The sequence below is a fragment of the Ailuropoda melanoleuca genome, chromosome 8 (genome assembly GCF_002007445.2).
Source record: "Ailuropoda melanoleuca isolate Jingjing chromosome 8, ASM200744v2, whole genome shotgun sequence".
NCBI lineage: Eukaryota > Metazoa > Chordata > Mammalia > Carnivora > Ursidae > Ailuropoda > Ailuropoda melanoleuca.
In genome coordinates, this window is record NC_048225.1 from 58,105,035 (window position 1) to 58,111,848 (window position 6,814).

Genomic DNA, 6,814 nt, shown 5'->3' on the forward strand with positions numbered 1-6,814 from the left:
ATTTCTCTTTCTTCAGTCTCATTGTTCGTGTATAGAAATGCAACTGATTTCTGAGCATTGTTTTTGTATCCCGCCATATTACTGAATTGCTCTATAACTTCTAGTAGTTTGAGGGTGAAATCTTTTGCGTTTTCCATATAGAGTATCATATCATTTGCGAAGAGAGACATTTTGACTTCTTCTTTGCTGATTTGGATACCTTTTATCCCCTTTTGTTGTCTGATTGCTGTTGCNCCTTTTATCCCTTTTTGTTGTCTGATTGCTGTTGCAAGGACTTCTAGTACTATGTTGAATAATAGTGGCGAGAGTGGGCATCCTTGTCGTGTCCCTGATCTTAAGGGAAAGGCTTCCAGCTTTTCCTCAATGAGAATGATATTTGCTGTAGGCTTTCCATAGGCAGTTTTTATGAAATTGAGGAATGTACCCTCTATCCCTATACTCTGAAGTGTTTTAATCAGGAAAGGATGCTGTATTTTGTCAAATGCTTTTTGCATCGAGAGGATCATATGATTCTTGACTCTTTTCTTGTCGATGNCTGTATTTTGTCAAATGCTTTTTCTGCATCAATTGAAAGGATCATATGGTTCCTGAGTCTTTTCTTGTTGATGTGATCTATCACGCTGATCGATTTGCGAATGTTGAACCCACGCTTGCACCCCAGGGATGAATCCCACTTGGTCATGATGGATAATCCTTTTAATGTACTGTTGGATCCTATTAGCTAAGATTTGTTGAAAATTTTGGCGTCCATATTCAGCAGGGATATAGGTCTCTAATTCTCCTTTTTGATGGGGTCTTTGCCTGGTTTGGGGATCAATGTAATACTGGCCTCATAGAATGAGTTTGGTAGATTTCCTTCTGTTTATATTTTTTGAAACAACTTCAGGAGAATAGTTATTATTTCTTCTTTGAATGTTTGGTAGAGTTCCCCAGGGAATCTGTCAGGCCCCGGAGTCTTGTTTTTGGAGAAGTTTTTGATCACCGCTTCAATCTCTTCATAATTAATCAGTCTGTTTAAAAAATCAATCTCTTCCTGTTTCAGTCTTGGTAGTTTATAGGTTTCCAGGAAGGCATCCATTTCTTCCAGGTTGTTTAATTTATTGGCATAAAGCTGTTGATAAAAGTTTCTAATGATCCTTCCTATTTCATTGGTGTTGGTTGTGACCTCTCCCCTTTCATTCATAATTTTATTAATTTGGGTCCTTTCTCTATTCTTTTGGATAAGTCTTGCCAGTGGCTTATCGATCTTATTTACTCTTTCAAAGAACCAGCTTCTAGTCCTGTTGATCTGCTCTCCTGTGCTTCTAGTTTCTAATTCATTGATCTCTGCTCTAATCTTGATTATCTGCTTTCTTGTGCGTGGGTTAGGCCTGAGACCTAGTTTTTTGATGAAGTGAGGAAAATTGGCAAAACTTTAGCTAAACTTACTAAGGAAAAAAGGAAGAGGACACAAACAAAACCAGAAATGAAAGAGGAGACATTACAACTGATACCACAAGGATGCATAGGTTTGTTAGAGACTACTATGAAAATCATATGTCAACAAATATCTAGGACAATATGTTCTATATTGTTGTAATTGGTAATATTTTGGTCATTCCAATTTTTCCCCTCAAATTGATATTTTGGGACCCGAGTACAGAATATAGAAAGAATGCTTAGAACACAATCATAAAAACATAAACCAATTAAAAACTGGGCAAAAGATATAAATAGACCTTTTTCCAAAGAAGATATAAATAAGGCAATAAGCACATGAAGAGATGCTCAACATCATTAGTCCCTATGGAAATGTAAAACAAAGCCACGATGAGATACCACCTCACATCCACTAGAAGGGTTATAATAAGAAATATAATACTAGTGTCAGCAAGAATGGGGAAAATTGGAACCCTCAATCTCTGCTCAGCCACAGCAACATTTTTCTAAAGCAAGGGAAACAAAAACAAAAACTGTAATCAACCATAATAAAAACCTCTGCACAGTAAAGGAAGTCATCAACACAACAAAGGGTGGCCTACTGAATGGGAGAAGATATTTGCCAATGATATATCGAATAGTGGGTTAAATCCGAAATACATAAAGAATTTACACACCTCAACACCAAAAAACCCCAAATAAGCCAACTAAAAATGGACAGAGGACCTGAAGAGCCATTTTGCCAAAGAAAACATACAGATGGCCAAAAAACACATGAAAGATGCTTATAATCACTAATCATTAGGAAAATTCAAATCAGAACTACAATGAGATATCTCTATCAGAACGACTAGAATTAAAAAAGTGAGAAATAACAAGTGTTGGTGGGAATGTAAATTGGCACAGCCACTGTGGCAAACAGTATGGAGGTTCCTTGAAGAATTAAAAATAGGAATACTATATGATCCAACAATTCTGCTACTGGGTATTCATGCAAAGAAAATGAAAACATTAATTCTAAAAGATATATGTACCCTAAGTTTATTGCAGCATTATTTACAATAACCAAGATAGGGAAGAAACCTAAGTATTCATCAGTAGACAAATGACTAAAGAAGTAAAGATGTGACATTATATAAATATATATAATATATATATAATGGAATATCACTCAGCCATAAAGAAGAATGAGTTTTGCCATCTGTAACAACATGGTTGAACCTAGAGGGTATTAAGCTAAGTGAAAGAAATCAGACAAAGAAAGACAAATATCATATGATTTCACTTCATTGTAGACTCTAAAAAGCAAAACAAATGGATAAACAAATAAAAAGCAGAATCAGACCAATAAATACAGAGAACAAACTGATGGTTGCCAGAGGGAGGGGGTGGGGGATGGGTGAAATAGGTGGAAGAGAGTGGGAGGTACAGGCCTCCAGGTATGAAATGGGTAAGTGCTGGGGATAGAAGGTATCGCATAAGGAATAGAGTCAAGGGTATAGTAATAGCATTGTTCAGTGACAGTAGCTACGCTTGCGGTGAGCATAGCATCATGTATAGACTTGTTGAATCACTATCCTGTACAACTGAAACTAACGTAACATTTTCTGTCAACTCTACTCAAAGGGAGAGGAAAAAAAGTAAAGAGAAAAAATTTTAAAAATACTAAAAGAATTATTCTTTGGTCACAGAAATGATCAATTTTACCACCACTTGTAAATTTATTCACTTTTCTTCATTTTCACTGCCCCAATCCTATATCAACACCCAGTCATTGCACCTTTGCATTACTGCTATTCACCTGATTGACTTATATTTATTCTTGCCACATCTAATCTTGTCTTTCATTGCTGCTATGTCCTAATTCTCCTTAAAAACTTCAGTGGTCCCTTATTCTGGCCTCTAGCCTCTGTTAGCTCACCAGCTCTATACCATCTCATATCTCATTTTCCACCACTCATTAGGGCTCCAGCCACATTTAGCCTCTTCTATTACCTTGAATTTAGCATGATCCTCTCATTTCAGCATTAATGTTCTTGGAATCCTTTCCATTCCCCTCACCCCCATTATCAAACAAACACCATAGTCAACTTCTACTCCGACTGTGCCCTCAAAATAAACTGGTGTTTCTTCTATAAATCCTTCTATGACACCAAGACTAACTTAATTCTCCCCATTATATGCTATCATATCTCTGGGTGCTTTTGTATTAAAGCACTTCTCCCAGTCTATAGAGATCTATATGTTAGATTCTTTATTTAGTGTTTTATCCGCCGTCCCAACTAGTTCACAGTTTCCATGTGAACAGGGACCATGACAGTTTATTGATCATTCTATACCTAACATATTTCGTAAACACAGTAGGAACGCAATGTACACAAACACACACACACATATATATATAGGGTGAATAAATATTTTCGCCTCTAAGAATTTTTTAAGCATGACATCATAAGCACAGAATTTAAACCCCCTGAAATGTTGTACTCAAGAACAATTCAAACACTAATAAAAGCAACCCACTTTTTATAGGGCCATTTTTATTTCAAAAATGAATGTATTTTTGTGTTTATGTAAGCTCTAAGTTTGCACTGATAGGAAACATATCTCTGAATTAATCTCCTCTCCAACCTTTTGGGATTTAATATCCTAGGATTCCTCCTTTCTCTATGGACTTCTTTCTTCATGTCTCCAAGGGAAGTGTATTATCCTTAATCACTGAGCTGTCTACTACTCCCCATAAATTCCAGAAGCTCATAATTTCTGTGCCATGTGTCAACAGAGTACATGTCCTCACCTCACGTGTAAAGCTCCTTTCTCAGAGTGTTGTGTTTTGTGTTTTTTTCCCAGGTAGGAAACATCAGGACCTCAGACTGTGAGTCTCTGCTCATAACCACAGTTAAGTACTAAAACCTTGGCACCCTTACGTTGGCTAAATCCCAGAGCATCCAATGGCTCATCCTTAACCTTTTCTTATGTAGTTTTGGCAACATCCTGCATAAGGGATGGACTTTTCCCCCTGCCCTGGCAGAAAATAGAGGCTGGAGAAACTTTTCAAGAGGATTAGGGCTAGAATTAGAGAATAGAGGGTGGTTTGTGCTCTAGAAGTGACTTCATCGATAAAACAGCTACCAGATTATCTTCAGGATGAACATATTAACTGTTTTCCATAGCAGGATCATATGCCATGCCCTGCTAATCTCTAACTACTAAAAATATTTCAAACACTATTTCCTTTTTGTGAACTCAAATTTTCTCTTTCTCTTAACTGGCTTGCACTAATATCAATCAGGGGGAAAATCAAAGATATAACACTGTGTCTTTGATAGGAGGATGTGTCATAATAGATGAGTATTTGGCAAAAGTACCAGGCCTCATACAGGCAACTGGGTCACACACTTCCAAGCTCTCAAGATGGAGCCAGGAAGCCGAAATCTTCAGAATTCTGACCTGAAAGCCCAAAGTCAAGGTAGCTTCATCTCCAAACCTGTTTGTGCCTGTTTTGTCACAAATTGCTGTGAATACAGTTAGATGACTTTAGTTTCATCAAATTACATTACCATTAAAGAGGGATGATTTTAAGGATGGCACGTATTGCATGGCACACTGGGTGTTATATGCGAATAATGAATCATGGAACACTACATCAAAAACTAAGGATGTACTGTATGGTGACTAACATAACATCATGAAAAATTATTATTAAAAAACGTAAAGAGGGATGACTTGCCCCATGATTAGGTATTACTACACATTTATCCAAACACAGAGACAGCTAGACATTTCTGGGGGAAAAATGTATCTAGTTGTGAATATGAATCTTCTTTTGTTGCTGATAATGCAAGAGAATTTTAATTTCTTTCAGAGATGTTTTTCTATATTTAAAAGTAATTATAACAAGAATACATCCATAACTGTCTTATGTGCTGAAAAGGAATTTAAACTTTATTGGAAAGAAAGTGTGAGGGCTTGGATTATTTTAAGCAAGAGAATACCAGTTTTAGGACACTCAGATTGCTGACAAAAGGAAAGAAGGGCAGGGAAAGGCAAATACATGTGACCCGGTAAGGCTGCAGAAGCAACACTCAAGGGAAGGGCTGCCTGAGTGAAGTAAAGGGGAGGAAGCAACAGAGCAAGAGAGAAGTTGTTTGCCAACAGGAAAGATGTTTGTTAGTTTCAGGCTTGGCTGGTTGGCTCCTGAACAGAATTAAAAGTACACGAAAAACAACAGAGTCTGACAAAAGATGAGTCTAGTTTTGAACATGACTCTGAACACACAGTGGCAGTGTCTTCAATGTTGTAGACAGGTACTTCTTGTTTATTAAGTAAAATCAAGTCATCTTATTACCTGTGCCTAAATACCATATTTATATGCCTTTATAGATTCTCTAAGACTAAACTAAAAAAAATCATCTATGGTTTTCTTTATTATGTGACTCCTCAAATCAACAAATTTGGTCATGAACACTTCACTTATCAAGTTATTCTTTTGAAATGTTCTAAGCAGTCCATACAAGTGGATTGTAAAAAAGAAAAAAAAAGTAATTCCTCTTTTAATATGACCGTACTTATGTTTGCAAAGCTCTAAGTCTGTAGTATAAAATTTTTGGAAGGTATATAAACCATTAGTGGACATCTATAGCAACTGGAAAGGGTGCAGCTACAAAATTTAATGTCTCGTAATTCTGCATTTAAAAAAATTATTTGTTGTTAGTTAATAAAAAATTGAAGCAAGGTTGAGACAAATATGAAGAAAACCAACACATCCACTTGATTTCACAAAATTTCTGAAGAGATGATGAAAAGGTTTAAAAAAAGCATCGACTAGAATCATATTTACGTGATGGTCCCAAACTGAGTTGGCTGTGGACAATGCAAACAGAAATTTGAGATGCATGCTGAGTCCTCCCTGAATAGCCAATAGGGATACATGCTTCCTGGAAGTTTAACTTCTACTGTCAAGGCCCCAGAACATCATTGTCAATTATCTTAATTTTCTGTAAGGAATGGGCCACAGAATTTATTTTATTACAGCACCAAACTATACTCTGCAGAGATGGTTTAAAAATAATGTTTGATGATAATTCTGCTCAAAGAAAGCCACTTTGAAAATCACTTTCTTTTTCTTTTAGGAAAAGATGTCTGCATCTCTGAAAGGCTCTAATAGCTCCAAATTCCAGGTCTCTGAGTTCATCCTGTTGGGATTCCCAGGCATTCACAGCTCAACACTGGCTCTCCTTACCATTGGCATTTCTCTACCTCTTAGCAATTGGTGCTAACATCCTCATCCTCGTCACCATCTGCCAGGACCCGGCCCTTCAGCGGCCTATGTACTATTTCCTGGGCATTCTCTCTGTGGTGGACATGGGCCTGGCCACCACCATCATGCCCAAGA